Genomic DNA, 21,403 nt, shown 5'->3' with positions numbered 1-21,403 from the left:
GTTCCGTAGTTCTAGCACGGTCGCTCAACTATTATATTTGGCTTATTTATCTGGGTTTTTAAATAATTAAGAACTTATATGCAAATTTAGCTTTTAAAACCGCTTTTATCATTATTCCTCTTATTATTTTATACAAGAATTGCAACGTTGTGAAAACGCATCTCGAACCACGTCACAACCAGTGTACACGTGATTTGTTGACGCATTTTGACTCTGCCAAGATTAGGATTTGGGTTACATAAATGCACACCCATGTTTAAGAAAATTCCCTTATTAAATATGCGCCAAAATACTACGCGTTATTATACAATTAGGTAGGACTGTAAAATTTACTAAATGGCCCATCCCGGAATCTAAGTATTTTTTTTTTAAAAAAAAAATAAATAAGATTGGAGGACCCTGCAAATTTTGTATTGTTTATATTTATTTATTTTTAGCGAAATCCTCCCTTATTTTATGAATATCTTAAAATGACTATATTTCTTTTTATTAAACTTGTCTATAAATACAAAAATTAATTTTTTACATACTTAAAATAACGTATTAAATGCTAGTTTAAGGCAAATATTTAACGAAATGAAATATCACTAAAAATGTAATTATAAAAACAATATGGAATTGTCAAATAATATTTTAAAAGAAACTAATTATCCCATCTAGATTAAATTCACATTGTTATATGACTTGAGCTATTGAAATTAATTATTTACAATTACGGAGAATTAGAAACAATCTTGATTACTAATGCGTATTTCTAAAATTTAATTAATTTAACCTTAACTAACCTTATTATAATTCAAATCATGTTATAATACTTGATTCGCAAAATCAAAAAATAATAATCCTGTTTTACCTAAATTTAGCTACATGATTTCGATTAACTTAAGGCTAGCGATACTAAAACCCTTATAAATAAGGAACTTAATCAATTTTGCCAAACTGATTTAATAAAGTTATTTTTACGTTATTTTCTTCTCGCTCTAATTATTAGATATACTACCTAATAATCAGGTTAAGGCATTGTTTAATATACGCTACAACATGTCTAGTTATGCCAAATGACAGTGATTTACAGAATAATAATACATGAAATAATCTAAATACAATTAAAAAAATTAAAACTAAATTAGAAATTTAACATTCCATTCTTCATTTCAGCTTACAAAATGCCAAAATTACAGTTGTGTACCTGATATTGCCAATATAAGAAGAAGAAGAAAGTCAGCCACGTAGTACGTAACACAGCAACAACAATAATAACCAGAAATCCAGTCAACAGAAATCCCAGTGACAGATTTGAAAATCAAAATAAAATCCAGAAACACCGACAACAAACAACCGATAGAAACCAAGGGAATTTTCAGATTTGAAAGACTAATTAATGTTTAACCCTTAATTTCTAAACCCGTATATCAGAATATTTATCAGGTGTGTATTACTCTCTCTTCTAATCTCCAACTCCTTTTTTATTTGTATATTTTTTTTTCTTTTCTTTTTTCTGAAAGTTTTAATATTTTTCGGAATTTTTCTTTCTCTCTTAAATATTCAGCTCTTTTTTCTCTCTCTCTATCTGTCTCTCCCCCTAAAATCTGATCAAGCCTCCTATATATATCACATCCCAAACCCTTTAATTAATTAATAAAACAACCATTTTCTCCTACCAAACCCATTATCTTCCCACTCATCCCCATTTTAATCCCACTAAATTAAACAAATATATCAACCCCACCCCATTACATCTTGTTCCCCATGCTTATCATAAACAATTACCATATTCCCCTCCACTACATTATGTCTTGTCCCCCATTATATTAAACAATTATATCACCTACACCCCATTACCTTTTGTCCCACATGCTTAACATAAAGAATTATTCAAATGTTCAATTCCCAAACTACCCCTCCGACCTTATTGCAATTACCATTTTACCCCTGAACGTACTGCAAATTACCAAACTACCCCATCAGCTATAACCAATTCACCTAATCAATCTTAACCAAAATATAGTCAATATGATCAATTTATAACAATGTTCAACAACAAATTCAAACTAAATGATGAACAACAAAGAAACAACTAAAATTATCTTGATTGAACAACATCTTTAACAACAAACAAACCTACTTTCAAATTCAACAACAACAACAACAAACAAATATATTCAGATTTCTAAATTCAATAATCATTTGAACTTAAAATCTAACAACTTTACAACCAACAATTTCTATATTAAAACTAAACAAATCATGAAGCAAACTGAAGAAATAATCAAAAAATGATAATCAACAAACAAGAAGATCAAACTATACTAATTTCGGATTCAAGATCAATCAAACAAAGTATGAGCATAAATGATAATATTCAACAACAATAACAAACAAGCATTATTCAACTTCGAATTAAACTTAAACAAAAACAAATAAACATATTCAAATCACTAATCTTCAAATAATCAATTAATCTTTTTTAAATTAAATCCAACAAAATTATAACAAAGATACATGATCCAAAAATTGAAAACCAAAACATAACTTCACATTAAATCACTAAATTAAAAACGAACTTCAAAAAAAAAATGAATACGAATTAAATCTATATTAACAACAAACAACGAATTCAAGCGATTTAAACTAAATCTAACAATATTAAACTTAAACTAACAATTCCTTTTTTACAAAAATAAATAAAATTAACATGAAATAAACTGAAAAACAATTAATTAAATTTTCATTTAAGTCTGAAAATTAAACCAACAAAACACATGAACAAACTAAAAATTTAACAAAACAATGACCAACGAACAAAACAAGAATCAAACATTTACCGATTTTGGCTTCGAGAAATATCAAAACGAAATATGGATAAAAATAAAACTCAAAACCCACTAACCGGATCGAAATGACGAACAATGATTGACCAACGACGAACTCATATGGGCTGTTTTGACGACCCCAACCAAAACTCGCACAAATGACGACGAAGACGATCCTAAGAAGCAACTGAAGGAGGTGAAGCGAAGCAGCAGTGGAAGCGATGCCGGACGGGGCAGCAACAACGCAAAAACGTGAGCAGCAGCAGTACGGGGAAGCTTCGAACCAGCTGCTCGACGGGCAGCAGCAGTAGATGCTGGATGAAGCAGTCACGCAGCATCCATAGCAGACGCAACAGTAGTAGAAGAAGCAGACGATGCAGCGGCAACTACGGTTTCTTGGGGTCGTTCATGGTTGCCGTTGGGCGATGGTGGAGCTGGAGTCTCGAGGGTTCGTTTGGACGGAGAAGAAGACGAAGTAGCGGCAGCAGCTATGGGAGCTGTAAATGCAACAGCATGAAGTGAGGAAGAAGAAGAAGAAGCAATCAACGTGAACTTGAAGAAGAAGAAACCCTCGCGATCTTGAAGAAGAAGAAGAAACACGGGCAGCGGGTGTGTGTGTGTTGCGTTGCCGTGGTTGTGTGTGTGTGTATGTGAAGGAGAAGAGGCGGGGGAAGGGCAGCCATTGATGGGTTTGTTTGGAGCTTTTTTGGAGAAGAAGATAGAGAGGGGGGCGGATGGGATGAGTTTAGGTTTTTTTAGGTTTTTTTTTTTTTGTTATTTTTTTGAAATGCAAGATAGGGGGTGTTGGGTTATGGATTGGGTCGACCCGGTTTGAAGTGGACCGGGTCATGAGAAGGTTGGACAATTTTTTGGGCCTGTGGCTCACAATTGAAGAAGTGGCCCAATCCGATTTTTCTTTGTATTTTTGCCCTCTTTTCTTCTTTTATTTTTCTAAAACTAAATTATAAAATACTTAAATTATTATTAAGAACTAAATTAAGTTATAAAAGTGCAAATTAACTCCCAATAACAATTAACGCACAATTAAGCATAAAATTGTATATTTGGACATAAATGCTAAAAATGCAAAAGATGCCTATTTTTTGTAATTTTCAATTTTTGTAAAACAAACTTAATTACTAAAAATTGTATAATTAAATCCTACATGCAAAAATGCGATATATTTTTGTATTTTTCATTAATTTAACAAGTAAACATGCACAGACAAATACAAATAATTATCCAAAAATGTCACAAAATTCTCAAAATTGCACACCAAGGAAAATCATTTTATTTTGAATTTTTTGGGAGTAATTCTCATATAGGGCAAAAATCACGTGCTTACAGCTGCTCCTCTTTGCCCGAAGACACGAAGGGTTTTCGTGCAAAGATAAAGTGAGCGATTTTTGCCCATCCGAGTACTCTGTATGAAGCATTTTTTTTTTTGAAAAAAAATTTGACCGAACCTTTGCTTCAGAGGTTTCCTACATATCCTGGGCTAAACAGGAATCAGGTCAATGTAGTTCGGGAAGTTTTGGTAGCTGGGACTACCATGGAACTATAACTTGGTTATTACTTCTGTTGCGTGCTGTTACTACTGCTTACTGATCTCCTTATTACACCGTGCTAAAAGAAAATAAGAAGCTATACTAAACTAAGAATTACAAAATCTTATCTGTCTTTCCCTTTCTCTGGTTTCCTTGCTTTCTTGTCGGCTTGTGTTCCCTCTGGTGCCTTTATTTTGAAAACTGCTGGGGATGACACTGTCCTTTTGCCTTTTTGAGCATAAGTTTTATTATTCCGTTCTGTCTGCTGGGGACACTGTTTCCTACATTAAAGATTGTTATGTTGGGGATCTTTGTTGTACTCCCCCTCATTACTGACTTCTGTTTGATCTTGAAATGTACTCCTCTGTTCTGCAGGAGGGCTCCTGACTTCAACAACTTCCTCAAAATTTTAACACCTCCATTCTCCATGCGGGCTCCTGACTTCTCCAACTTTGAAAATAATTCAGCCTCCATTTTCCAGGCGGGCTCCTGACTTCAACAACTTCCCCAAAATTTTAACACCTCCATTCTCCAGGCGGGCTCCTGACTTCTCCAACTTTGAAAATAATTCAGCCTCCATTCTCCAGGGGGGCTCCTGACTTCTTCAACTTAAATATAACGACCTCCGTTCTACAGGCGGGCTCCTGACTTCAAACTTCCTCAAAATTTTAACACCTCCATTCTCCAGGCGGTCTCCTGACTTCTCCAACTTTGAAAATAATTCAGCCTCCATTCTCCCGGCGGGCTCCTGACTTCTTCAACTTAAATATAACGACCTCCGTTCTACAGGCGGGCTCCTGAATTCAACAACTTCCCCAAAATTTTAACACCTACATTCTCTAGGTGGTCTCCTGACTTCTCCAACTTTGAAAATAATTCAGCCTCCATTCTCCAGGCGGGCTCCTGACTTCTTTAACTTAAAAATAATTCAGCCTCCATTCTCCAGGCGGGCTCCTGACTTCAGCAACTCCTTAAAAATAATTCAGCCTCCATTCTCCAGGTGGGCTCCTGACTTCTTCTTAAATTTTATCACCTCCATTTTCCAGGCGGGCTCCTGACTTCTTCAACTTAAAATTTAACAACCTCCGTTCTACAGGCGGGCTCCTGACTTCTTCAACTTAAAATATATCAACCTCCGTTCTTCAGGCGGGCTCCTGACTTCTTCTTAAATTTTATCACCTACATTTTCCAGGCGGGCTCCTGACTTCTTCAACTTAAAATTTAACAACCTCTGTTCTACAGGCGGGCTCCTGACTTCTTCAACTTAAAATATATCAATCTCCGTTCTTCAAGCGGGCTCCTGACTTCAACAACTTTTCTTGAAATAAATAAGCCTCCATTCTCCAGGCGGGCTCCTGACTTCTTCAACTGCTTCCTTCAAAATTGGTGTTTTATTCCTCTGAAAATGTGCTGGGGAATAACATCGATATTTTATTTCCTCAATATGTCATTTTCCTTTCTTAAAGACTATTTCCTTTAAAGCTGGTGCTTTCACTTCCTTGAAACCTGCCGGGAATAATACTGCTGGGGATTTATCTTTCTCCTTTCAACAATGGTGGGGTGATACTGATTATCTAGCTTCTTCCAAGATTGCTCTTCCCTTAAAACTTGTATCTCCCTTCTCGTATACTGCTGGGGATTTTCCTTCCTTCAACACTTGTGTTATCTTTTCTCTTTCCCAAATGACTATCTGATTTTAAGAAAATTTTCGTAATGAGAGAAAATTTTCTGCCCCAGTTTGATGATCTTCTCTGTGACCCTGTCTTCCTGCGGTCAATAATATTTCTTTTCCCTGTTTCAAATCAAAGAAAAAAAATTATTAGTTTAAAATGGAGACGAGTGGTCGTGCCACTTCTGCTGAGGATGGTTTTTCCCTTTCTTTTCCTTTCATTGTTGTAAAACTTGCTAGGGAGAATATTGATTGCTGGGGCTGATATTCCTGCTGGGGATGGTTGTCGTTCCTCTTCCTTCCCCGCTCCGTGTCGTCCGACCATTGTGGAGCTTGGTCGAGAATCTGTCGGAGTTGTCCCTGTATCTCGCAAATCTGCTGAGGATCATCTTGGAATTTGATCCATAACTTCCCTTGGAAATTTGGGCCTCTTAAGATCTAGACTCATTCATCATTTGGTCTTGCGACAAACTTCTTTTCGCTTTGTCGCCTTATCTTTGGCTTGGTGTTTTCTCATTTTGACTTGCACCATTTTGGCAATTGGCAGTAAACTCTGAAAATGCTTTTCAAAAATAAACTACTGGGGAAATAAAATCTTTTAAACCAAGAAATGAAAGAGTGATAATTTTAAAGATAGAAAAAGAAGTCTTTCTGAATAAACGCTGGGGAAAAAGAAAAGAACAGAACTTATCTGAATGATATAACCAATCCCAACGATCATGTCGTGCATTCCGGATTGATCAACCCAGTCTATTTGTATCAATCAATTTTTCGGATGGCCTCATCTCGCTGGGGATAAATAAATACTCAACTTTTGACAAAGGTGGACCTTCTCCGCCAATCTCGCCTTGTCGCCTCATAGTGCCCTTCGAGGGGTTTTCACTAATAAGACTCTCTCATTTCTCTTAACTCACGTCGCCTCATGGTGCCTGTGAAGGTTTTCACCAATAAGACTCTCATTTTATTTTATTTTTCAGTTGGGGACTGGAGCATTTGTCGATATGACGCTCTTTGTTGGGGATTCTTTCGGCTATCAGTTCATTTCCAGTTTATGATCCTCTTCTCTGCTGGGGATCAGAGTGTTGTTCCCGACTTCCACATGCATGAACTTGGCACTTCTCGGATACTGATCGGGAGGTCTTTTTTGGACATCAACAGGGATTTTTGTGTGAGGTTAAAAGAAAGGCTATCAAAAAGCTCAGAATAATTTTGACGGGTAAAACATTACAACTCTTGGAATCAAACTTTCTTTCCCAAAATTATAAACACAACTTCTGCCCCAGTTTTTCTTGCTTGGGGATTCTTATTTTTTGTTATACTATGACCGAGCCGTGAGGCGCCTACGTATCCTTCTTTGAGGAATCAGGTCAAACGTAGTTCCCACTTCCTTTGTTTTTCTTGCGATTTTCTTTTGTCTTTATTATTGTTTTTCCTTCTTTTTATCTTTTATTTTAATTACTGACTCCAAAAGAGGGATATGAAAGAATAAATAAGGCTCAAAAGGGTAAGCAAAGGTTAAGGTGTATGGATAGAAGAAAGAATTGCCTCCGTCATTTCATTCTCCGATAAATGCCAACCGCAAACAAATGACAATTACAATAAAAAGAGATCATACATAATATCTTTTAACTGCGTCGGAATTGATAGCCATGTCGACGCATTTCCCTTCGATATCTGTTAAACATAAAGCGCCATTGGATAACACTCTAGTTACAATGAATGGTCCTTGCCAATTCGGGGCGAACTTGCCCTTTGCTTCTGCTTGGTGTGGCAGGATTCGTTTCAACACTTGTTGCCCCACTTCAAATTTTCTGGGGCGCACCCTCTTGTTGTAGGCTCTTGCCATTCTCCTTTGATATAACTGGCCATGACATACAGCTGCCAATCTCTTTTCATCAATCAAGCTCAACTATTCCAAACGGGTTTTGACCCACTCATCATCATCAATCTCAGCCTCAGCGACAATCCGAAGGGATGGAATTTCCACTTTCGCCGGTATTACTGCTTCAGTTCCATATACCAACAAATAAGGGGTTGCACCTACTGAGGTCCGGACGATAGTGCGATAACCCAACAATGCAAATGGTAATTTTTTATGCCATTGCCTGGATACTTCTACCATCTTTCTCAGTATCTTCTTGATGTTCTTGTTGGCCGCTTCAACAGCTCCATTTGCCTTGGGACGATAAGGTGTGGAATTACGGTGTGTAATCTTAAACTGTTCACATACTTCTCTCATCAAATTGCTGTTAAGATTAGCGCCATTGTCCGTGATTATCACTTTCGGGATCCCAAATCTACAGATGATATAGGAATGGACAAAATCCACTACTGCCTTCTTGGTTACTGACTTGAAAGTTTTGGCTTCAACCCACTTAGTAAAATAATCGATGGCCACCAGAATGAACCTGTGACCTTTCGAAGCTGCCGGCTCAATAGGCCCAGTGACATCCATGCCCCATGCCACAAATGGCCATGGTGCTGACATTGTGTGCAATTCTGTTGGTGGAGAATGAATTAGATCTCCGTGTATCTGACACTGATGGCATTTTCGTACGAAACTGATACAATCATGCTCCATAGTGAGCCAATAATACCCTGCTCGAAGAATCTTCTTTGCCAATATATATCCGCTCATATGTGGCCCACAGACTCCAGCATGTACTTCTGTCATAACTGTCGTGGCTTGGCTAGCATCTATACATCTCAACAATCCCAAATCTGGGGTTCGTTTGTACAACACTCCTCCACTGAGGAAGAAACCATTTGATAATCACCGAATGGCTCTTTTTTGATCTCCGGTGGCCTGCTTCGGGTATATCCCCATCCTGAGGTACTCTTTGACATAATAAAACCATGGCTCACCATCCTCTTCTTCCTCTATCATGTTGCAATAGGCATGCTGATCACGAACCTGGATGTGTAACGGGTCAACATGAATTTTGTCTGGGTGATGCAACATTGATGCTAAAGTGGCCAATGCATCGGCAACCTTATTGTGAACTCTTGGGATGTGTCTGAACTCCACTAATCGAAATCGCTTGCTCAGATCGTGCAAACATTGTCGATATGGTATGAGTTTCAAATCCCGTGTTTCCCATTCACCCTGAATTTGATGCACCAGGAGGTCCGAGTCCCCCAAGACCAAAACGTCCTGGACATCCATGTCTGTCGCTAATCGCAAACCCAAAATGCATGCTTCATACTCAGCCATGTTGTTGGTACAGTAGAAACGCAGTTGAGCTGTAACAGGGTAATGATGTCCTGTTTCAGAAATAAGCACTGCTCCTATTCCAACTCCCTTCGCATTTGCGGCTCCATCAAAGAAAAGCTTCCAACCTGGTTCCTCAGGTAAGTTCAACTCATCTATATTCATTACTTACTCGTCAGGAAAATACGTCCTCAACGGCTCATATTCTTCATCAACCGGATTCTCAGCCAAGTGATCTACCAATGCTTGGGCCTTCATGGATGTCCTCGTCATGTAGACGATGTCAAACTCCGTGAGTAGTATTTGCCATTTTGCTAACCTCCCTGTGGGCATAGGCTTCTGGAAAATATACTTTAATGGATCCAAACGGGAAATGAGATAAGTAGTATATGAGGATAAATAATGTTTCAACTTCTGGGCCACCCAGGTTAGGGCGCAACATGTTTTCTCGAGTTGAGTGTACTTAACCTCATATACTGTAAACTTCTTGCTGAGATAATAGATGTCTTGCTCTTTTCTTCTTGTAATGTCGTATTGCCCCAACACGCAACCAAAAGAATTCTCCAAGACCGTTAGATAAAGAATTAACGGTCTTCCCGGCTTAGGGGGAACCAATACAGGTGGATTTGATAAATATTCTTTGATTTGGTCGAATGCCTCCTAACATTCCGCCGTCCATCCTATCGCAGCATCCTTCTTTAACAGCCGAAAAATGGGTTCACAGGTTGCTGTGAGTTGAGCAATAAATCTGCTGTTGTAATTCAATCTTCCCAACAGACTCATTACTTTTGTCTTGTTCTTTGGCGGTGGCAACTCTTGGATAGATTTGATCTTTGATGGATCCAGTTTAATACCTCGCCGACTGACGATGAATCCCAAAAGCTTCCCAGATGGAACACCAAATGCACATTTGGCCGGGTTGAGCTTAATATCATACCTTCGAAGTCTTTGGAAGAACTTCCTTAAGTCTGCTACGTGATCTTCCTGATGCTTGGTCTTTATGATCACATCGTCTACGTACACCTCAATTTCTTTGTGAATCATGTCATGAAACATAGTGGTCATTGCTCTCATGTACGTTGCCCCAGCATTCTTCAAACCAAATAGCATTACCCGGTAGCAATAGGTTCCCCACGGCGTAATGAAGGCTGTCTTTTCCGCATCTTCCTCATCCATCAGAATCTGATGATACCCAGCATAGCAATCCACAAAAGATCTGATCTCACGCCCGGCACAATTGTCAATCAAGATAAGGATGTTGGGTAAAGGAAAGTTGTCTTTAGGGCTTGCCCTGTTCAGATTGCGGTAATCGACACACACACCCTGATCTTTCCATCTTTCTTTGGTACCGGCACCACATTAGCCAACCAATCAGGATATCGAGTGACACGAATAACCTTTGTTTGCAGCTGCTTGGTTACTTCTTCTTTAATCTTCACACTCATATCCATTTTGAACTTCCTCAATTTTTGCTTGACGGGAGGGCATGCCGGGTCAGTGGGCAATTTATGAACCACTAAATCTGTGCTTAACCCCGGCATGTCATCATATGACCATGCAAAAACATCTTTGAATTCAATAAGTGTTTTGATCAATTCCTCCCTGATATTTGGTGCAATGTGGATGCTTATTTTAGTTTCTCTGATATCGTCGGCATCCCCTAAATTGATGGCTTCTGTGTCATTTAAGTTGGGTTTGTATTTTTCTTCAAACTGGCTCAACTCCCTGTTTATCTCCTCGAATGCTTCATCCTCATTGTATTCCGATTCGTTATCATAATCGACCTCTTGTATGGTTAGCTCAGAATCAGATTGATTTTTTAGACTAGGTTGAAGATCCGTTGTGCATGCCCTGTCATTAGAACCAGTATGAAAAGAACTGTTCAGAAAAAGAAATGAAAGAAACAAAAATTAAAATAATAACAAAATAAGATAAGAAATAAAGAAGAAACTTTTCGTTTTATTTATGGGATAACAAGGCTTCACACTGTATTTGATATAATAAAAAGAAATCTGGATTACAGCCCTGGAATAATCCAGAAAATAGAAAAGGAAAATCAGAATCAACTACCAAGACTCCCTCCAAGTAGGAAGAGGAGTAGCCATCCAATTGTTGACCTTGACTTTGGGACCCACAAACTGTATGTCTGCCTTACTGGAGCCCTCTCCAGCTTCTATCATGTTGACGTCGGCAAACACTCTTCCAAAGCATTCATTCAAATCTCCGTTTGGCCCCATCAGAGGTCCAAGAACTTCCGGGACTGGCAACTTTCTCCATCCTACTCTGACAAATGATCTGGACAGGCGTGGGACTGGTTTAGGAAAGACCCAAACTCTTTTCTTCAATTTGCGAGCTCGCTTCACATCCGTTGCGGTAGGCTTGAATCCTAACCCAAAAGTTTCTAGGTTCTTGGGCAAAGAAACTAGCTGGACCATTCCCTGCAAATCAACCCTCAGACCTTTCCCTGGTACAAACCCATTATTCAACATTTCTGTTGCTATCATGAAGGTTGCAGCTGTGATTTTGGGAAGTGGAAGGCTCTCGCCCTCAGGAATTTTGTCTACCGAGACTGCATCAAAAACCTGATAAACCTACGGGCCCTTATCATCGTCGGTTTCTATGAAGGGCACAATAGCATCACTGATGGCGTGTGTGCCATCATCCCCGTGTATCACAATCTCTTGTCTATCCCATTCAAATTTGACCACTTGATGCAGTGTAGAAGGTACTGCCTTAGCTGCATGGATCCATGGTCGACCCAACAAAAGATTGTACGACACTGCCACATCTATTACTTGAAATTCCATGGTGAACTCGACTGGACCAATGGTTAGTTCCAGTACGATATCACCTACTGTGTTAATGCCGCCTCCATCAAAACCTCGGACGCAGACACTGTTCTGGTGGATCCTGTCATCAGCAACCTTTAGCTTGTTGAGAGTGGCCAATGGACAGATATTGGCACTTTACCCATTATCAATTAGTGCTCGGGTGACCACCGATTCTTCGCATTTTACCATCAGATAGAGTGCTCTGTTGTGTTCAGTACCCTCTACCGGTAACTCATCATCAGAGAATGTCACTCGGTTTACTTCAAAGATCTTGTGCGCTACTTTCTCCAAATGGTTCACTGAGAGCTTGTCCGGGACATAGGCCTCGTTCAGAATCTTCATTAAGGCCTGACAGTGATCGTTTGAATGGATTAACAAGGATAGCAACAAAATCTGGGCTGGGGTCTTTCTCAATTTCTCTATAATTGAGTAATCTTGCGCCTTCATCTTCTTCAAAAATTCCTCTGCCTCTTCCTCTATTACAGGTTTCTTTATTGTTTCAGGATTGACTCTTCTCAACTCTGCGGGAGCAAAACACCTTCCCGATCGAGTTAACCCTTGTGCCTCGCATACGTCTTCTACAACCTCCTTCCCCTTATGCGTCACCGTCACTTGACTGTAGCTCCACGACACAGCCTTCTCACTTGTTATCGGCAACTGTATGACCGGCTTGATAACAACTGGTCCCACATGGACCCCTTTTACTACCAACTTTGGTTTGTGTGCTACTCCCTGCAACACTGCTCTGACTGACTCTGGCCTCTTTGCAGTAATGGATGGCCCTTTCCCTGCTATCACAAAGGGCTTGTCATATACCTTTCCCTACTGTACCACTGCCTTTCCACTGGTTGACTCTTCATTAGTACTGGCGCGAATCATCATTACCGTTTGCGAGGGTGTTTTTGGTTTCCCTCCCTCGTGCACTAATTCGATCATGTGGGCTTCATGGTGCACCGGTAACGGATTTTCATTGATGTTGGGGGCCCCTGGTTCCTGAACCTCGATCCTATTTGTGTCAATAAGATCTTGTATAGCAGTCTTTAGCTTCCAACATTTCTCAGTATCGTGCCCGGGAGCACCCGAACAATAATCGTAGCTCACTGAATGGTCCAGATTTCTGGGAAGGGGATTTGGCAATTTGGTTTCAACAGGACTTAGTAGGCCTATCTGCTTCAACTTGTGAAACAGAGTAGTATAGGTTTCTCCCAACGGAGTGAATGTTCTTGGCTTCTGCATCCTTTCGTTTCTGAAAGCCTGATTTCCACAGAAGTTTGACCCTGAAGGATTCCTGTAGGCCCTTGGTGGTGGATATGTGCTTTGTGGAGGTAGATATGTATGTTGGGAGCCGGTACACGCCATTGCGGACGAGCCGGAGGTTGGGTGTAAGTTTGGGCGTGATGTATGGAAAAATGTTGTTCTTGTGGTGGGTAGTAGGGTTGTGGAGAGTTGTATGGATTGTGTGGGTAGTTTAGATGATGGGGTCTGGGTTGGTAATGAGGGGAAGGACCTCTGGACCAATTGCCGGCCTCTATTGTCGTGACCTCCTCTCTCCTTTTATTTCCGAGCGCACCTTCCATGCCACTCTGAATGGCCTGAGTTGTTGCCTTAATTGCCGAGTAACTCAGGATCTTATTGGACTTAAGTCCCTCTTCTATCATGCTTCCCATTTTCACCACTTCATTGAAGGATTTGCCGACTGACGTCACCAAGTGACCGAAGTAAGTCGGCTCTAGAGTTTGTAGAAAGTAATCTACCATTTCTCCTTCTCTCATTGGAGGATCAACTCTTGCTGCCTGTTCTCTCCATCGGAACCCAAATTCCCTGAAGCTTTCCCCGGATTTCTTCTCAAGCTTTAGCAATGTGAGACGGTCTGGGACTATCTCAAGGTTGTATTGGAAGTGTCCTGTGAAAGCCTGTGCCAAATCATCCCAGGTGTACCACCTACTCGGATCTTGTCTTGTATACCACTCTAATGCCGACCCGCTCAAACTCTGGCCAAAGTAAGCTATCAGTAGCTCATCTTTGCCCCCTGCTCCCCTCATTTTGCTACAAAAGCCCCGTAGATGTGCCATAGGATCGCCATGCCCTTCGTACAAATCGAACTTGGGCATTTTGAACCCTTTCTGGTAATTGAACGTCAGGGAAAGGGCATAGATCCTTGTATGCCACGCTGACCTGGTTGCCTAACCCGTGTATGTTCCTGAAGGACTGCTCCAGGATTTTAAATTTCCTCATCACCTCGTCCTGCTCTGGGCTCTTAGCCGACTTTTCAATCTCCGCCGGGACCTCAAAGTGGGGATTATAGGTATGTGGGTCGGGTGCTTTGAATGTGAGTTCAGGGGGTAATATTGTGTGTCGTGAGCCTGAAACAGTGGCTCACTGGATGATCTGTGCAATGGGGCTGGGGGAGGTGCCACAAAGACGGGAACATTTGGTGGAGGAGGGTTTTGATTGGGTGGTGGAGCTTGGGGATCATAAGCCTCTCTTCCCTGATAATAGTGATGGCTTGGGAAACTTGTTGAAGGACCGGGAGAGGGATATTCTGACGTGTGTCCTGGTTATATCAAACCCATTATCTTCAGAAAGCATGAACGGTCACGTATATCAGAAAGGCTAATTAATGTTTAACCCTTAATTTCTAAACCCGTATATCAGAATATTTATCAGGTGTGTATTACTCTCTCTTCTAATCTCCAACTCCTTTTTTATTTGTATATTTTTTTTTCTTTTCTTTTTTCTTGAAAGTTTTAATATTTTTCGGAATTTTTCTTTCTCTCTTAAATATTCAGCTCTTTTTTCTCTCTCTCTATCTGTCTCTCCCCCTAAAATCTGATCAAGCCTCCTATATATATCACATCCCAAACCCTTTAATTAATTAATAAAACAACCATTTTCTCCTACCAATCCCATTATCTTCCCACTCATACCCATTTTAATCCCACTAAATTAAACAAATATATCAACCCCACCCCATTACATCTTGTCCCTCATGCTTATCATAAACAATTACCATATTCCTCTCCACTACATTAGGTCGTGTCCCCCATTATATTAAACAATTATATCACCTACACCCCATTATCTTTTGTCCCCCATGCTTAACATAAAGAATTATTCAAATGTTCAATTCTCAAACTACCCCTCCGACCTTATTGCAATTACCATTATACCCCTGAACGTACTGCAAATTACCAAACTACCCCATCAGCTATAACCAATTCACCTAATCAATCTTAACCAAAATATAGCCAATATGATCAATTTCTAACAATGTTCAACAACAAATTCAAACTAAATGATGAACAACAAAGAAACAACTAAAATTATCTTGATTGAACAACATCTTTAATAACAAACAAACCTACTTTCAGATTCAACAACAACAACAACAAACAAATATATTCAGATTTCTAAATTCAATAATCATTTGAACTTAAAATCTAACAACTTTACAACCAACAATTCCTATATTAAAACTAAACAAAATCATGAAGCAAACTGAAGAAATAATCAAAAAATGATAATCAACAAACAAGAAGATCAAACTATACTAATTTCGGATTCAAGATCAATCAAACAAAGTATGAGCATAAATGAAAAGATTCAACAACAATAACAAACAAGCTTTATTCAACTTCGAATTAAACTTAAACAAAAACAAATAAACATATTCAAATCACTAATCTTCAAATAATCAATTAATCTTTTTTAAATTAAATCCAACAAAATTATAACAAAGATACATGATCCAAAAATTTAAAACCAAAACATAACTTCACATTAAATCACTGAATTAAAAACGAACTTAAAAAAAAATGAATACGAATTAAATCTATATTAACAACAAACAACGAATTCAAGCGATTTAAACTAAATCTAACAATATTAAACTTAAACTAACAATTCCTTTTTACAAAAATAAATAAAATAACATGAAATAAACTGAAAAACAATTAATTAAATTTTCATTTAAGTCTGAAAATTAAACCAACAAAACACATGAAAAAACTAAAAATTTAATAAAACGATGACCAACGAACAAAACAAGAATCAAACATTTACCGATTTTGGCTTCGAGAAATATCAAAACGAAATATGGATAAAAATAAAACTCAAAACCCACTAACCGGATCGAAACGACGAACAATGATTGACCAACGACGAACTCATATGGGCTGTTTTGACGACCCCAACCAAAACTCGCACAAATGACGACGAAGACGATCCTAAGAAGCAACTGAAGGAGGTGAAGCGAAGCAGCAGTGGAAGCGATGTCGGATGGGGAAGCAACAACGCAAAAACGTGAGCAGCAGCAGTACGGGGAAGCTTCGAACCAGTTGCTCGACGGGCAGCAGCAGTAGATGCTGGATGAAGCAGTCACGCAGCAGCCATAGCAGACGCAATAGTAGTAGAAGAAGCAGACGATGCAGCGGCAACTACGGTTTCTTGGGGTCGTTCATGGTTGTCGTTGGGCGATGGTGGAGCTGGAGTCTCGAGGGTTCGTTTGGACGGAGAAGAAGACGAAGTAGCGGCGGCAGCTATGGGAGCTGGAAACGCAGCAGCATGAAGTGAGGAAGAAGAAGAAGCAACAATCACCGTGAACTTGAAGAAGAAGAAACCCTCGCGATCTTGAAGAAGAAGAAGAAACACGGGCAGCGGGTGTGTGTGTGTTGCGTTGCCGTGGTTGTGTGTGTGTGTATGTGAAGGAGAAGAGGCGGGGGAAGGGCAGCCATTGATGGGTTTGTTTGGAGCTTTTTTGGAGAAAAAGATAGAGAGGGGGGGCGGATGGGATGAGTTTAGGTTTTTTTAGGTTTTTTTTTTGTTTTGTTTTGTTTTGTTTTTTGAAATGCAAGATAGGGGGTGTTGGGTTATGGATTGGGTCGACCCGGTTTGAAGTGGACCGGGTCATGAGAAGGTTGGACAATATTTTGGGCCTGTGGCTCACAATTGAAGAAGTGACCCAATCCGATTTTTCTTTGTATTTTTGCCCTCTTTTCTTCTTTTATTTTTCTAAAACTAAATTATAAAAATACTTAAATTATTATTAAGAACTAAATTAAGTTATAAAAGCGCAAATTAACTCCCAATAACAATTAACGCACAATTAAGTAATAATTAAGCATAAAATTGTATATTTGGACATTAAATGCTAAAAATGCAAAAGATGCCTATTTTTTGTAATTTTCAATTATTGTAAAACAAACTTAATTACTAACAATTGTATAATTAAATCCTACATGCAAAAATGCGACATATTTTTGTATTTTTTATTAATTTAACAAATAAACATGCACAGACAAATACAAATAATTATCCAAAAATATCACAAAATTCTCAAAATTGCACACCAAGGAAAATCATTTTATTTTGAATTTTTTGGGAGTAATTCAGGTTAATCCTTATTTTATGAATATCTTAAAATGACTATATTTCTTTTTATTAAACTTGTCTATCAATACAAAAATTAATTTTTTACATACTTAAAATAACGTATTAAATACTAGTTTAAGACAAATATTTAACGAAATGAAATATCACTAAAAATGTAATTATAAAAACAATATGGAATTGTCAAATAATATTTTAAAAGGAACTAATTATCCCATCTAGATTAAATTCACATTGTTAGATGACTTGAGCTATTGAAATTAATTATTTACAATTACGGAGAATTAGAAACAATCTTGATTACTAATGCGTATTTTTAAAATTTAATTAATTTAGCCTTAACTAACCTTATTATAATTCAAATCATGTTATAATACTTGATTCGCAAAATCAAAAAAAAATCCTGTTTTACCTAAATTTAGCTACATGATTTCGATTAACTTAAGGCTAGCGATACTAAAACCCTTATAAATAAGGAACTTAATCAATTTTGCCAAACTGATTTAATAAAGTTATTTTTACGTTATTTTCTTCTCGCTCTAATTATTAGATATACTACCTAATAATCAGGTTAAGGCATTGTTTAATATACGCTACAACATGTCTAGTTATGCCAAATGACAGTGATTTACAGAATAATAATACATGAAATAATCTAAATACAATTAAAAAAAAATTAAAACTAAATTATAAATTTAACATTCAATTCTTCATTTCAGCTTACAAAATGCCAAAATTACAGTTGTGTACCTGATATTGCCAATATAAGAAGAAGAAAGTCAGCCACGTAGTACGTAACACAGCAACAACAATAATAACCAGAAATCCAGTCAACAGAAATCCCAGTGACAGATTTGAAAATCAAAATAAAATTCAGAAACACCGACAACAACCTCCGTTCAACATGCATTCTCCAATTACCGTTCAAGATGTAATATGCAAAAGATGCCTATTTTTTGTAATTTTCAATTTTTGTAAAACAAACTTAATTACTAACAGTTGTATAATTAAATCCTACATGCAAAAATGCGACATATTTTTGTATTTTTTATTAATTTAACAAATAAACATGCACAGACAAATACAAATAATTATCCAAAAATGTCACAAAATTGTCAAAATTGCACACCAAGGAAAATCATTTTATTTTGAATTTTTTGGGAGTAATTCTCATATAGGGCAAAAATCACGTGCTTACATCCACTACTGGATATTTGTTTACATTTTTAGGGGGAGCTATATCATGGCAGTCGAGGTTGCAAAGTGTGTCGTACTCTCTACAACTGAAGCGGAGTATATTGCCACTGCTGAAGCTGGCAAAGAGATGGTATGGCTCAAACGGTTCCTTCAAGAGCTTGGATTGCACTAGAAGAAGTATGTCGTCTATTGTGACAGTCAAAGTGCAATAGACTTGAGCAAAAACACCATATATCATGCAAGGACGAAGCATATCGACGTGAGGTATCATTAGATTCGAGAAAGGATAGAGGATGGGTCTATGCAGGTAAAGAAGATCCATACAAGTGAGAATCCTTCGGATATGCTGACCAAAGTGGTACCAAAAGACAAGTTTGAGTTATGCAAAGAACTTGTTGGCATACACTCAAACTAGAACCTCCAGTGTTACCTCTTTCAGGTGAATGAGACTGGAGGGGGAGATTTGTGGGGTCCAGCCCATATGTGAAAGAAGAAAAACTTCTTCTTTCTTCCTTTTGTCAAGCCAACCAATTTAGACAAGATTTGGGCGGCTGATTTTTTGCAGTAGTGTTGATGTCACTGCATACATCAACATAAGTACTTTGCAGCTATGAATAAATGTCTCTACCTTCATTGTAAGACACACCAACAAAGAGAGAAAGAAAGAGTGAGGTTTCACGGACAAGGTATAAGAAAATAGTTTGTGAGAAAAATAGAGAGTGAGTGATATTGTAGTGAGGTGGGAATATCAAAAGAGGGTTATTTATTTTGAGTGTTGTAGTGGTCTTTGGAGTATTTTACTTGGACCTACAAAGTGTAATATTCCTTACTATAGTGATATCAGTTGCTCCTCTCGGGGCCGTGGTTTTTTCCCTTATCAAAAGGGTTTTCCACATAAAAATCTTGGTGTCGTTGTTACTCTTTTATTCTTGTTAATTATCGTATCTCGGTGCTACGTTCTTATTCCGCTTTTATTACAGTGAATATTATTTTTGTAGGGGGTTTATTCCCAACAACTCACAGTTCCTTTTTTTCTTATTATTTTACTTAGTCTTGCTACAATAAGTTTATAAAGTAATATTTCACTTCTACAAAGAAGTTTGTCTTCAGTTCCAGGTCAAGAGGTATTAAAGACATGTGAAGTAGCTTTCAATCCAATCTAAGGGTTGAAGAATGTAGGAACTGATGATGGTTCCTCAAGAATATTGTCGTCACCCTTTCTATCCATAGTCCAAGATGTTTCTGCTGATTATTCCTTTGTCGAGCTCCTAAGGAAAGTTTTTTTTAATGAATAACAGCCCATGTAAGAATGATATGCTTCTTTTTTTGGATTACAGAACAATTTATAATTGTTGAATATTTAGGTTGATAAGAGTGGTATACAAAAACATGAGTTGGCTTATGTATTGACTCAATTGCATACCAAAAAGCTTTAGCTGCACCATTCAAGAATCTTAAAGATGTCCATGAGCATGAAATGATTAGACATGAAGCAGCCGAAGACCTTTGTTGTATAACAGATGCTCAGCTTTACTTCATTTTCTCTTGTAATGGTTTGGAGCTTTAGCATTTGGGTGAGAGATACTCTTTTTCTACCAAAACTTTGTAATATTTTCTTATTTTGTCATGTACAATTTTGCTATGTTTAGTTAACAGAATCTATAGTTTTACTATGCAGATCTACCTCAATGATATCCTATGTTGTTATTGTCGCGCCCCCTTTTTCTAAGGCGAAATCGGGGTCATGACATTTGGGAGGAGAACTCGTTCCCTCTTGGAAATTGGGTTTTTTAGGTTGAATAGTCGCCACCTAATGATTAAAGTGCATTAGGACACTAAAGAAGAGTTTGAGTTGGAAAATCAGAGTTCGGGTAAGGGCTAGAAATTATCTCGAGGGGAAGCTGTTAGGCACCCCCCCAAGATCCACTAGTGTGGTTCCCGGCCATGTTACAATTGTGACTTTGAATAACAAGTAAGCAAATAGAAGTCTCAAGTAGAGGGGGGTTTTCACATAATATTGCAAGCAATATTGGTTATGGTCTGAATTAAAGCGTTAGGACAAGCTGATTTATCACATATTTCTTAGATGAGGAGTCCGAATTAGCCTTGTCTGGTTGAAGTTTATCAAAACTGAGACAGTTAATTAATCACCTAATGGTTTGCCTAGGTGAGACCTATAGGCATGACATCTAACAATACTGATTTTAAAGAAAGGATTACTAGTTTTATATGCAAGAGTTCTGCAGATTGTAAATGATATTACTACTAATTTTAAACTCAGAGATGGAATAGCGAAACTGATTCAATTGATTACTCCTATAGGCATGATTTCTAAGCGTTATTGGTTTTTAAACGATTGCAAAAATGCAAGAGTCCTATAGGCATGATATCTAAAATGAAGTTGATTATTATTAAACCTATGATTGTTTGCCTAATGACATGTTTATGCAAAAGTGCAGAAAACCTATGATCTTGATTTCTATATGCAGAAATGCAGAAACTTAGAGACAGGATTTCTATATGCAGAAATGCAGAAACCTAGATACATGATTTCTATATGCAGAAATGTAGAAACCTAGATACACGATTTCTATATGCCAAAATGCAGAACTTATAGGCATAATTTCTAAGATGCAGAAATTTATAAGTAACCTATAGGCATGTTGTTTATGTGAATGCAGGAATCAGAAAATCCTATAGGCAAGTTATCTACCCCTTTGCACACATTCATCCCATCCCTTTCAACT

Source organism: Nicotiana tabacum, chromosome 18, assembly GCF_000715075.1.
Source record: "Nicotiana tabacum cultivar K326 chromosome 18, ASM71507v2, whole genome shotgun sequence".
NCBI lineage: Eukaryota > Viridiplantae > Streptophyta > Magnoliopsida > Solanales > Solanaceae > Nicotiana > Nicotiana tabacum.
This window is presented reverse-complemented; position numbering follows the sequence as displayed.